The sequence below is a fragment of the Pan troglodytes genome, chromosome 5 (genome assembly GCF_028858775.2).
Source record: "Pan troglodytes isolate AG18354 chromosome 5, NHGRI_mPanTro3-v2.0_pri, whole genome shotgun sequence".
NCBI classification, from domain to species: Eukaryota; Metazoa; Chordata; class Mammalia; order Primates; family Hominidae; genus Pan; species Pan troglodytes.
The window spans coordinates 36,729,363-36,742,422 of NC_072403.2; positions in this window are offsets into that span (position 1 = coordinate 36,729,363).

Genomic DNA, 13,060 nt, shown 5'->3' on the forward strand with positions numbered 1-13,060 from the left:
ATATCCCTATAGTAAAGACAATGGTGAACTTCTTATGCCTCTTTTAAAAAACTCTGCTTATGATGACAATTTCAAACATGCACAGAAGCCGTGAGTATATAATGAGTCTTGCTGTATCCATCACAAAGTTTTAAAAACTGTCAAAAGTTGACCATACTCACTTAATCTACTTCTACCACTTTTTCAGCTGGAGATCTTTTAAAGCAAATTCTACACATTGTACCATATCATCCATAAATTATTTTGCATTACATCCCATTCTTATTGAGTCCCTGCAAGCTGAGAGCAGACTGCCAAAGCACAATTCACTGTAAGAGATTCTGTGAAGGGTTAAAACAAACAGTCCAAATTCACAGTGCTGCAAATGTCTGTAATTGCATAATCTGCAAAATATATTCTTCAAGAAATCCTCTGTGCACTTGGTTTCCCTTAACTGAGTTTTTTTTTCTTCTTCAGACCAGATTAATTGATGAGAACTGACAAGCAGGGGAGAGAGGTGATGTTTAAGGTTATATATTTTGGCAAAAAATTATGAGTGTAAATTGTGCTTGTTTCTGATTAAGAGAGGTCCATTAATCAGAAAGTAGACTTGGCATCCTCGTAGAAAAATCACATAGCTTAACAAGAATTCATGACTCTGAATTGCTGCACAGACAGGTAGCATGAGTTCTTGGCAGGATTCTTTCAGCTGAGCTGTTTTCCATTAGAATGGTGTCTGATATGGTTTAGCTGGGTCTCCACCCAAATCTCATCTTGAATTGTAGTTCCCTTAATCCCCACGTGTCATGAAAGGGACCTGGTGGGAGGTAACTGAATCATGAGGGGCAGGTTTTTCCCATGCTATTCTTCTTGTGATAGTGAATAAGTCTCATGAGATCTCATGGTTTTATAAAGGTAGTTCTCCTGCACACGCTCTTGCCTGCTGCCATGTAAGACATGCCTTTGCTCCTCCTTCATCTTCCGCCATGATTTTGAGGGCCTCCTCAGCCATGTGGAACTGTGAATGCATTAAACCTCTTTTTCTTTATAAATTACCCAGTGTCAGGTATTTATTCATAGCAGTATGAAAATGGACTAATACGGCTGGGTGCAGTGGCTCATGCCTGTAATCCCAGCACTTTGAGAGGCCGAGGCAGGTGAATCATTTGAGGCCAGGAGTTCAAGATCAGCCTGGTGGTCAATATGGTGAAACCCCATCTCTACTAAACAAACAAACCAAAAAAATTAGCCATGCATGGCGGTTGGCGCCTATAATCCCAGCTACTTGGGAGGCTGAGGAAGGAGAATTGCTTGAACCTGGGAGGTGGAGGGTGCAGTGAACCGAGATTGTGCCACCGTACTCCAGCCTGGGTGACAGAGCAAGACTGTCTCAAAAATAAAAATAAAAAAAGAAAATGGATTAATACAGTAAATTGGTACCAGTAAAGTGGGGTACTGCTATAAAGATACCTGAAAATGTGGAAATGGGTAACAGGCAGAGGTTAGAAGTTTAGAGGGCTCAGAAGAAGACACAAAAATGAGGGAAAGTTTGGAACTTCCTCAAGACATGGAGGGCTCAGAAGACAGGAAAATGTGGGAAACTTTGGAACTTCCTAGAGACTTGTTGAATGGCTTTGACCAAAATGCTGACAGTGATATGGACAATATTTTTCCAGGCTAAGGTGGTCTCGGAGATAAGGAACTTGTTGGGACCTGGAGTAAAGGTCACTCTTCCTATGCAAAGAGACTGGTGGTATTTTGCTCTTGCCCTAGAGATCTGTGGAACTTTGAACTGAAAGAAATGATTTAGGGTATCTGGCAGAAGAAATTTCTAAGTGGTAAAGCTGTTCAAGTGGAAGTAGAGCATAAAAGTTTGGAAAATTTGCAGTCTGATGATGCGATAGAAAAGAAAAACCCATTTTCTAGGGAGAAATTCAAGTTTGCTGCAGAAATTTGCATAAGTAAAGAGGAGTGGAATGTTAATCACTAAGACAATGGGGAAAATGTCTCCAGGGAATATTAGAGAACTTCATAGCAGCCCCTCCCATCACAGGCCTGGAGGCCTAGGAGGGAAAAAGGGTTTGTGGGCTGGGCTAAGGGACCCCTGCTCTATGCAGCCTGGGGACGTGGTGCCCTACATCCCAGCTACTTTAGCTCCAGCTGTGGCTAAAAAGGGCCAACCTACAGCTCAGGCCATTGCTTCAGAGGTTCCAAGCCCCAAGCCTTGATAGCTTACAAATGTGCTGGGCCTGTGGGTGCACAGAAGTCAAGAATTGAGGTTTGAGAACCTCTGCCTAGGTTTCAGAGCATGTATGTAAATGCCTAGATGTCTAGGCAGAAGTTTGCTGCAGGGGTGGAGCCCTTATGGAGAACCTCTGCTAGGGCAGTGCAGAAGGGAAATGTGGGGTCAGAGCCCCTACACAGAGTTCCCCATTGGGGCATTGCCTGGTGGAGCTGTGAGAAGAGGGCCACCATCCTCCAAACCCCAGAATGGTAGATCCACCAACAGCTTACACCATGCACCTGAAAAAGCTGGAGACACTCAACACTAGCCCATGAAAGCAGCTGGAAGGGGGACTGTACCCTGCAAAGCCACAGAGGTAGAACTACCCAATGCTGTGGGAGCCCATCTCTCGCATCAGCATGACCTGGATGTGAGACATGGAGTCAAAGGGGAGCATTTTGGAACGTTAAGGTTTAATGACTGCCCTACTGTATTTCAGACTTGTATGGGGCTTGTAGCACCTTTATTTTGGCCAATGTATCCCATTGGAATGGGTGTATTTACCCAATGCTTGTACCCCCATTGTATCTAGGAAGTAACTAACTTGCTTTTGATTTACAGGCTCATAGGAAGAGGGACTTGCCTTGTCTCAGATGATACTTTGGAGTTGGACTTTTGAGTTAATGCTGAAATGAGTTAAGACTTTGGTGGACTGTTGAAAGGCATGATTGTGTGTTGAATTGTGAGGACATGAAATTTGGGAGGGGCCAGGGGAGGAATGATATGGTTTGGCTGTGTCTCCACCCAAATATCATCTTGAATTGTAGTTCCCATAATCCCCATGTGTCATGGGAGGGACTTGGTGGCAGGTAACTGAATCATGGGTGGCGGGTTTTTCCCATGCTATTCTCATGATAGTGAATAAGTCTTATGAGATCTGATGGTTTTATAAAGGGCTGTTCCCCTGAGCATGCTCTTGCCTGCTGCCATGTACGACATGCTTTTGCTCCTCCTTCACTTTCCACCATGATTATGAGGCCTCCACAGCCATGTGGAACTGTGAATCCATTAAATCTCTCTTCCTTCCTTCCTTTCCTTCCTTCCTTCCTTCCTTTCCTTCCTTCCTTCCTTCCTTCTTTCTTTCTATCTTTCTTTCTTTTCTTTTCTTTTCTTTTCTTTCGAGTCTCACTCTGTCACCCAGGCTGGAGTGCAGTGGCATGATCTCGGCTCACTGCAACCTCCATCTCCTGGGTTCAAGTGATTCTCCTGCCTTAGCCTCCTGAGTAGCTGGGATTACAGGTGTGTGTCATCACAGCTGGCTAATTTTTGTATTTTTAGTGGAGATGAGGTTTCACCATGTTGGCCAGGCTGGTCTTGAAATTCTGACCTCAGGTGATCCGCCTGCCTCAGCCTCCCAAAGTGCTGGTATTACAGGCATGAGCCACGTGCCCAGCTCAGAATTATAAATTACCCAGTCTTGGGTATTTCTTCATAGCAGTATGAAAATGGACTAATACATTATCTCTTGGAAGTGAATGGCCAGAGTGAAAGAAACCAGAAAAAAAAAAAAAAGAAGAATACATACTATATGATTTCATTTATATAAAACTCTAGGAGAAGCAAATAATCTACAGTGACAGAAAGCAGATCAGTGACTGTTTGAGAAGGGGCATGGCAGGAGGGAAGGAAGTACAACGGGCATGAGAAAACTTTTGAGAGGTACGGATGTGTTCACTATCTTGATTGTGGTGACAGTTTCATAGTATACAAATACGACAAAACTGATCAAAGTGCACACTTTAAATCTGTGCAATTATGTTTCAATAATTTTTTATTTTAAAGAATAGCCAAGGCCGGGTGCGGTGGCTCACGCCTGTAATCCCAGCACTTTGGGAGGCCGAGGTGGGCGGATCACGAGGTCAGGAGATCGAGACCATCCTGGCTAACACGGTGAAGCCCCATCTCTACTAAAAATACAAAAAATTAGCCGGGCAAGGTGGCAGGCGCCTGTAGTCCCAGCTACTCGGGAGGCTGAGGCAGGAGAATGGCGTGAACCCCAGGGGGCGGAGCCTGCAGTGAGCTGAGATTGCGCCACTGCACTCCAGCCTGAGTGACAGAGCAAGACTCCCTCTCAAAAAAAATAAAAATAAAAAAATAAAGAATAGCCAAGTGGTAGAAAGCCTGCAGATGCTGTTCCAGAGCTGTGCCCATAGCTCTGGGCCCAGGTCACAGGTATAACCTGCAATAAGAAGAGACAAGAGTCTGAGGGCTGACCATCTGTGGGCCCACAAGTTAAGGAAACCAAAGTTTGGGTGCACAAATCATTACTGGAAAGGGATCCTGATCCAGTCACTTCTCAAGAGAGGGTTCTTAGACATTGTGCAAGAAAGAATTTGGGGCGAGTCCACAGAGTAAAGTGAAAGCAAGTTTATTAAGAAATAAAGGAATAAAAGAGTGGTTACTTCATAGGTGGAGTGGCCCTGAGGGCTGCTAGTTGGCTATTTTTATGATTCTTTCTTTCTTTTCCTTTTTTTTTTTTTTTTTTTGAGACAGAGTTTTGCTCTTGGAGTGCAATGGCGCGATCTCAGCTTATTGCAACCTCTGCCTCCTGGGTTTAAGCGATTCTCCTGCCTCAGCCTCCTGAGTAGCTGGGTTTACAGGCATGCACCACTCCCAGCTAATTTTGTATTTTTAGTAGAGATGGGGCTTCACCATGTTGGTCAGGCTGGTCCCCAACTCCTGACCTGAAGTGATCTGCCTGCCTTGGCCTCCCAAAGTGCTGGGACTACAGGCATGAGCCACAGCGCCTAGCCAATTATTTCTTAATCATATGCTAAACAAGGGGTGGGGTATCCATGAATTTTCTGGGAAAGGGATGGAGATTTCCTGGAACTGTGGGTTCTTCTTCCTTTTAGATCATATAGGGTAACTCTGGGACATTGCCATGACATTTATAAACTATCTTGGTGCTGGTGGGGGGTGACTTTTGGCATGCTAATGCATTATAATTAGCATGTAACGGGCAGTGAGGATGACCAAAAGTCACTTTTGTCACCATCTTGGTTTGGGCCGGCTTCTTTACTGCATCCTATTTTATCAGCGAGGTCTTTGTGGCCTGTATCTTGTGCTGACCTCCTATATCATCCTGTGACTAAGAATTCCCAACCTCCTGGGAATGCAGCCCAGCAGGTCTCAGCCTCATTTTACCCAGCCCCTATTTAAGATGGAGTTGCTCTGATTCAAACATCTCCGACAAAACCACTGATTGGGTATAGAGTCCCAACCAGCCAGTTATTGAAATTTTGTTTTTTTGTTATCACAGCCTAGCCTAATCTAACTAAAGAAAGGGGGATCAGGAAGCAACTTTATTTTCACTTCACCGTGTCCCTTTAAATCCATTTTGTGGGATTTCTCCTTTTGCCCCGAGATGAAATTTGGAGCAAGCCCCATGAACTTTCTAGTCATTTGTAGGTAATCTAAGGTCATTGGGTTACTCCAATTCCCCAAGGAGTTTAATAAGTAATTAAATGGTCCAATCTCATGTCATAGTAGAAACTTCAAACTTTATTTAAATTTGAGATTTCTTCCCGTACTTTATGCTATTTACAGACCAGCCACCCTCAATGGGAATTGAGGTGTGTGGTGACCTCTGATTTCCCACTTTGCGCTTTGTGGCAGAAATTGCAGTTATCACCAAATATTCATTCTCTTCTTCTTCCTGATTAGTAAGACTCCCAAATTTTTGCTGGACTTATGGCCAGCCTGAAACAAGACTACATTTTCCAGTATCCCTTGCAGCCAGGTGTGGCTGTGAGACTAACTTTTGGCCAACGGATCTGAATCAGAACAACATAAGCAACCTTTTGTTCTGCCCTCAAACAGCATGGGTGGCATTAGTTTCCCCTTTCCTTCTTTCTCTGGCTGGAATGCTGACCCAGCAGATGTGGGGAGCCATTTCAACCTTTCAAGAGAGAGCAGCCCTCAATGCAATGGCAGAGCAGCAAGGCAGAAGGAGCTGGGGTCTCCAACACCGCGGAGTCACTCTATCCAGCCCAAGACTCCTGATGTTGGAACTGTTAATGAGAAACACACTTTGTCTTTTGACATACAGTTTTTCTCTCAGCTGCTGAACCTGGATTCTACCTACACAGGTTCATTGTGTATGCATGCTTCTATCCCTCCTCCCTCATCTTGCTAACTTGGACCCTGGACCTCTCCAGGGTTCCAGTGGTGAGAGGGAGGGGCCAGGAGGTTTCATTGCACTAGAATTACTGTGAGATGGCAGAAGCACTGCCTGGGTCATTAGGCATAGCTGATTCTTCCTGTCATCAGGCACTTCCGTTGATTTTTCTGAGCTAACACCTTCCCTTTGCTACAATTTCTCATCACCTAATTCCCTGAGGTGGACAAATGCCCTTCCTTAGGCTGGTCAACTATATTTCTTTCTGCAGCTTCTAAGAGTCTGACGATTCATCCCTCTATTAGGATCACCAAACCCCTTCAGATGACCCTTTTAGACAGAGTCTAATGCCATCCCCTGCCATCTCTCTCTTATGGTGGCCCCACCTGTGGTCCACAGGAAACATGAATCCAGTGCCCCCGGCAATTGCGGAAGGCTGGCAGCCCTGAAACCCAGCTACCTCCCTTGTTCCACCATCAGGGCAGGTAGCCAGACTCCTGGTGTTCTTTTTTGTTGTGTGTGTGTCTTTGTGTGTATACGTGTTTTTCCATTTCCAGAAATGAACCAGCTAGCTGCTCACCCTGTCCTCCAAATTGCAGGAACATATATTCAGCTCCCTGACGGGTACCACCGAAGGCCCTTTCCCGGGGCTCGAAGAAATACCCTCACTGAATTCAATTTCCTCAAGTAATTGAAGATCTTTCCCTTTCCCCTTTCCTGTTCCACTCGATGGCCCCCACTTTATGGGGACACTCCCAGGCCAGGGACTGCAGAGTTGCTCTGCTACTTTTGGACTCTGGTCCATCTCATTTTTTCCCCCCTCTCTTCCATTTAAGAGGAGATTCAACCTTTTTAGAAGCTCACTGTTTTGAGTAAGAGCCACTGTTTGCCAGATCCCAGCCCCCTCTGCCTCTACCATCTGCCTCATCTCTTCTATAGCTGCAGAGGAATTAACATCCTCGGAAGATCTAGTGAAGCTGCCTTCACTTTCTCTTTCTGCCTTCACATTTCTCTTTCAGCCCACCTCAACCTGAGGCCACAGGCAGCTGGGCTCCACCAGTGCCACTGCCACCATCCCAAAAGGCCAGGGGCTCTCATCCCAGTAGTAGTAATTAGTCTGTGATGCAGAATTCATAGTATTTCAACATTAGGTTCCAAATAAGTAACCTGAGCATCCCTGGGTCTTGCTAACCTATGGGAATGTGCAAATGGGGCCACCTTAAGGTAGTAACAACATTTCAGTGTCTCCTTCTCTGCCCAAGTATTTCTGGGGGTCTGAGGGAAATCTCACTTGTGCTCCTAAATCCAGGCACCCAGGCCAACAGCAACTCTCCATCGCCTGCTGAGCATTCCCCCAGGGAACCGGAGCCCTTCAGGCATCAATTCTGCATTGGGCAGAGCAGTGTCTATGTCCAGTGGGGAAATGCCTTTCCCCTCTTTTGTGTTCCTGTTCACGAAGGGGCCACCCAAGCAATGCCGGTGGGCTCCAGCATTGTGCAGAGCTTGTAGAACCACAGCTTCTATGTTGACCTTCAGCTTTCTTTTTGCTTCGGATGGAGGCAGGACTGGACTAAATGTGGTGACAAACAACATTCACTTACTCTTTTATTCAACACAGATTTCCTAAATTCCTTATCCATGCTAGCCACATGATGAACATGATAAACAAGATAAACGTGGTCTCTGTGCCCATGGAGTTTATGGTTTGGTACAAGATCAAAAAGCGGTATACACATACACAAACACAAACAAAAAAGCAGTTATGATTTAATGTCCAAGACTTTGTTATTGGTTCAAGTTTATCATGCATGGATGCTTCTTCTGCTTGGATGAGTTTTGTGCGTGCAGCTTGTCAACTCTCAGGCAAACAAACAGACCCTGTCAACCCACTGCGACCTCACTGCTCCCGGGCTGCCTGCTGGGGCCCAGTGAGGGAGGTTAACTCTTACTGTGCTAAAGTGTCTGATTTGTTTCAACACTCTAACAACCAAAGAAAATACTGATTGTATCTCTTAAAGAGCTTTTCTTCCTTCCCCATTCCACACTATGAATTTATGAATTCCAAACTTCACACTTTATGTAAATTTGAAGCTTCTGGCCAAGCGTGGTGGCTCATACCTGTAATCCTAGCACTGTGGGAAGCCAAAGCGGATGATTGCTTGAGCTCAGGAGTTCGAGACCAGCTTGGACAATGTGGTAAAACCCCGTCTCTACCAAAAATACAAAAATTAGCCAGGCATAGTGGCACACGCCTGTAATCGTAGCTACTGGGAGGCTGAGGAAAGAGGATCACTGGAGCCCAAGAAGTCAAGGCTGCAGTGAGCCGTGATCATACCACTGCACTCCAGCCTTGGAGACGGAGCAAGACCCTGTCTCAAAAAAATAAAATGAAAATAAAATAAAAAACATTTGAGGCTTCTTCACTTACTTTGTGCCATTTACAGGCCAGCTGCTCCTGGTGAGAATGGAGGTGTGTAGTGATCTCTCACTTCCCACTGTGTGCTTTGTGGCAGAAAGTGCTGTTGTCCCCAAATATCCATTCTCCTCTTCTTCCTTACTAATGAGACTCCCAAATTTTTGCTGGACTTGTGGCCATCCTGAATCAAGACTACATTTCCCAGTATCCCATGCTGTGGGACTAGCTTTTGGCCAACATGATCTGAATCAAATGATGTGAGCAACCTTTTGTTCTGCCCTCAAATGGCAGGGGTGATGGCAAAAATTCTGGCAGCAAAAATGGATGATGTGGCCAGGCATGCTGGCTCACACCTATAATCCCAGCACTTTGGGAGGCTGAGATGGGCGGATCATCTGAGGTCAGGAGTTTGAGACCACCCTGGCCAACATGGTGAAACCCCATATCTACTAAAAATACAAAAATGAGCCAGATGTGGTGGCACCCACCTGTAGTGCCAGCTACTCAGGAGGCTGAGGCAAGAGAATCACTTGAACTCAGGAGGCGGAGGTGGCAGTGAGAAGAGATTATGCCACTGCACTCTAGCCTGGGCAACAAAGCGAGACTCTGTCTCGAAAAAAAAAAAAAAAGGATGGCGAAGGCCTATATATTAGTCTGTTTTCATGCTGCTGATAAAGACATGCCTGAGACTGGGTCATTTATAAAGAAAAAGGGGTTTAATGGACTCACAGTTCCATGTGGCAGGGGAGGCCTCACAAGCATGGCAGAAGGCAAAAGGCACATCTTACATGGTGGCAGACCAGAAGAGAATGAGAGACCAAGTGAAAGGGATTTCCCCTTATAAAACTGTCCGATCTTGTGGGACTTACTACCACAAAAACAGTATGGGGGAAACCACTCCCTGTGATTCAATTATCTCCCATCAGGTCCCTCCCACAACACATGGGAATTATGGGAACTACAACTCAAGATGAGATTTGGGTGGGGACACAGCCCAACCATATCATTCTGCCCCAGCCCCTTCCAAATCTCATGTCCTCACATTTCAAAACCAATCATGCCTTCCCAACAGTCTTAACTCATTTCAGCATAAACTTAAAAGTCCACAGTCCAAAGTCTCATCTGAGACAAGGCAAATCCCTTCCAACTATGAGGCTGCAAAATCAAAAGCAAGTTAGTTACTTCCTAGATACAGTGGGGGTATAGGCATTGGGTAAATACAGCTATTCCAAATGGGAGAAATTGGCCAAAACAAAGGGGCTACCGTCCCCATGCAAGTCCAAAATCCAGTGGGGCAGTCAAATCTTAAAGCTCCAAAATTATCTCCATTGACTCCATGTCTCACATCCAGGTAACACTGATACAAGAGATGGGTTCCCATGGCCTTGGGCAGCTCTGCCCCTGTGGCTTTACATGGTACAGCCCCTCTTCTGGCTGCTTTCATGGGCTGGTGTTGAGTGTCTGTTGTTTTTCCAGGCACACAGTGCAAGCTGTGGGTGGATCTACCATTCTGGGGTCTGGAGGATGGTGGCCCTCTTCTCACAGCTCCACTAGGCAGTGCCCCAGTGGAGACCCTGCATGGGGGCTTCAACCTCCCATTTTCCTCCCGCAGTGCCCTAGCAGAGGTCCTCCGTGAGAGCTCCACCGCTGCAGCAAACTTCTGCCTGGACATCCAGGTGAAATCTAGTTGGAGGTTCCCAAACCTCAATTCTTGACTTCAGTGCACCCACAGGCTCAACACCATGTGGAAGCTGCCAAGGCTTGGGGCTTGCACCCTCTGAAGCCATGACCCAAGCTGTACCTTGGCCCCTTTTAGCCATGGCTGGGATGCAGGCACCAAGTCTCCAGGCTGCACACAGCAGGGGGGCCCTAGGCCTGGCCCACAAAACCATTTTTTCTCTCTAGTCTCCAGGTCTGTGATGGGAGGGGCTGCTGCAAAGGTCTCTGACATGCCCTGGAGACATTTATCCCATTGTCTTGGTGATTAACATTTGACTCTTCATGACTTATGCAAACTTCTTCAGCTGGCTCAAATTTCTCCTCAGAAAATGATTTTTTTGGCTGGGCGTGGCGGCTCATGCCTGTAATCCCAGCACTTTGGGAGGCTGAGGCAGGTGGATCACTTGAGTTCAGGAGTTTGAGACGAGCCTGGGCAAAACCCCATCTCTACAAAAAATACAAAAATTAGCTGGGCACGGTGGCTCACGCCTGTAATCCCAACACTTTGGGAGGCCACGGCAGGCAGATCACTTGAGGTCAGTAGTTCAAGACCAGCCTGGTCAGCCAACATCATGAAACCCTGTCTCTACTAAAAATACAAAATTAGCTGGACGTGGTGGCATGTGCCTGTAATTCCAGTTACTTGGGAGGCTGAGGCAGGAGAATTGCTTGAACCTGGGAGGCAGAGGTTGCAGTGAGCCAAGATCATGCCACTGCACTACAGCCTGGGTGACAGAGCTAGACTCCATCTCAAAAACAAACAAACAAAAAAGAAATGGGTTTTTATTTTCTATCACATCGTCAGGCTGCAAGTTTTCTGAACTTTTATGCTGTGCTTCAGTTTTAAAACTGAATGCTTTTAACAGCACCTACATCACCTCTTGAATGCTTTGCTGCTTAGAAATTTCTTCTGCCAGATACCCTAAATCATCTCCCTCAAGTTCAATGTTCCACAAATCTCTAGGTCAGGGGCAAAATGCCACCAGTCTTTGTGGTAAAACATAGCAAGAGTCACCTTTACTCCAGTTCCCAACAAGTTCCTCATCTCCATTTGAGACCACCTCAGCCTGTATTTCATTGTCCATATCATTATCAGGATTTTGGTCAAAGCCATTCAACAAGTCTCTAGGAAGTTCCATACTTTCCCACACTTTCCTGTCTTCTGAGCCCTCCAAACTGTTCCAGTCGCTACCTGTTACCCAGTTCCAAAGTTGCTTCCACATTTTTGGGTTACTTTACAGCAGCATCTCACTCCCATTACCAATGTACTGTATTAGTCCCTTTTCATGTTACTGATAAAAACATACCCGAGACTGGGTAATTTATAAAGAAAAAGAAGAGATTTAATGGACTCACAGTTCCAGATGGCTGGGGAGGCCTCACAATCACAATTGAAGGCAAAAGCCATGTCTTACATGGTGGCAGACAAGAACAGAATGAGAGACTAAGTGAAAGGGGTTTCCCCTTATAAAACCATCAGATCTCATGAGACTTATTCACTACCATGAAAACAGTATAGGGGAAACCACCACCATGATTCAGTTATCTCCCACCAGGTCCCTCCTGCAACACATGGGAATTATGGGAGCTACAATTCAAGATGAGATTTGGTTGGGGACACAGCCAAACCATATCAGTTTATAATCCCAGCACTTTGGGAGGCCAAGACAGGATTATCACTTGAGGCCAGAAGTTGGAGACTTACTTGGGCAACATAGGGAGACTTCCTCTCTAAAAGCAAACAAAAAACCAAGTTACCCAGGCATGGTGGCATGTTCCTGTAGTCCTAGCTGTTCCAGAGGCTGAGTTGGAAAGATCACTTAAGCCCAGGAGTTCAAGGCTGCAGTGAACCGTGATTGTGCCACTGTACTCCAGCCTAGGCAACAGAGTGAGGCCCTCTTTCTCTCTCTCTTTTTTTTTTAAACAAGGAAGAAAAAAAAAAAGAAAAGAATAGGGTGGTGAGGAGGCTGGCCAAAGTGGTGATAACCTCGTGCACTAGGTCCTAGCAGCTGGTAGCAGGGGAGCCAGGAGGTGTAGCACTCTGCCTGGTAAAGCAGTCTGTCAGGGTCTGTTTGCCTGAGAGTTGACAGGCTGCAAGCACAAAAATATAAAAGGGGGCCAGGGACTTGCTAATCTTGCCGGAGAGTCGGCGCAGCTCAGTGCAAGGACTTGGGAAGGCAGGGACCTTTGAGAGACGGTAAAAAGGAGGTGGATTCATGGAGAGGGAAGGGGAAAGTTGAGGGTTGGGGAGGTGTGGTGAGGAGCTGAGATCTTGGAGAGACATTCTTCGTTGGCCTAGGGACACCACATAAACACCTCTGTGCATGGTGGGAGGGACCAGCTCCTCCCCAAACACTGTTTAGATTTTGGCCTTGAAAACCATGACTACTAACGTTCCTTGGGTTTTCTGTGAGTGTGACCAGTCTCCTCAGCTCCCAGCTGGCACATAAAGGAGATGTGTTCTTTTCTTGCCGATGTGAGGCTACAGGATCTCATGAGGAACATCCCATGAACAAACAGTACGGCTGAGCCCTCACCTGCG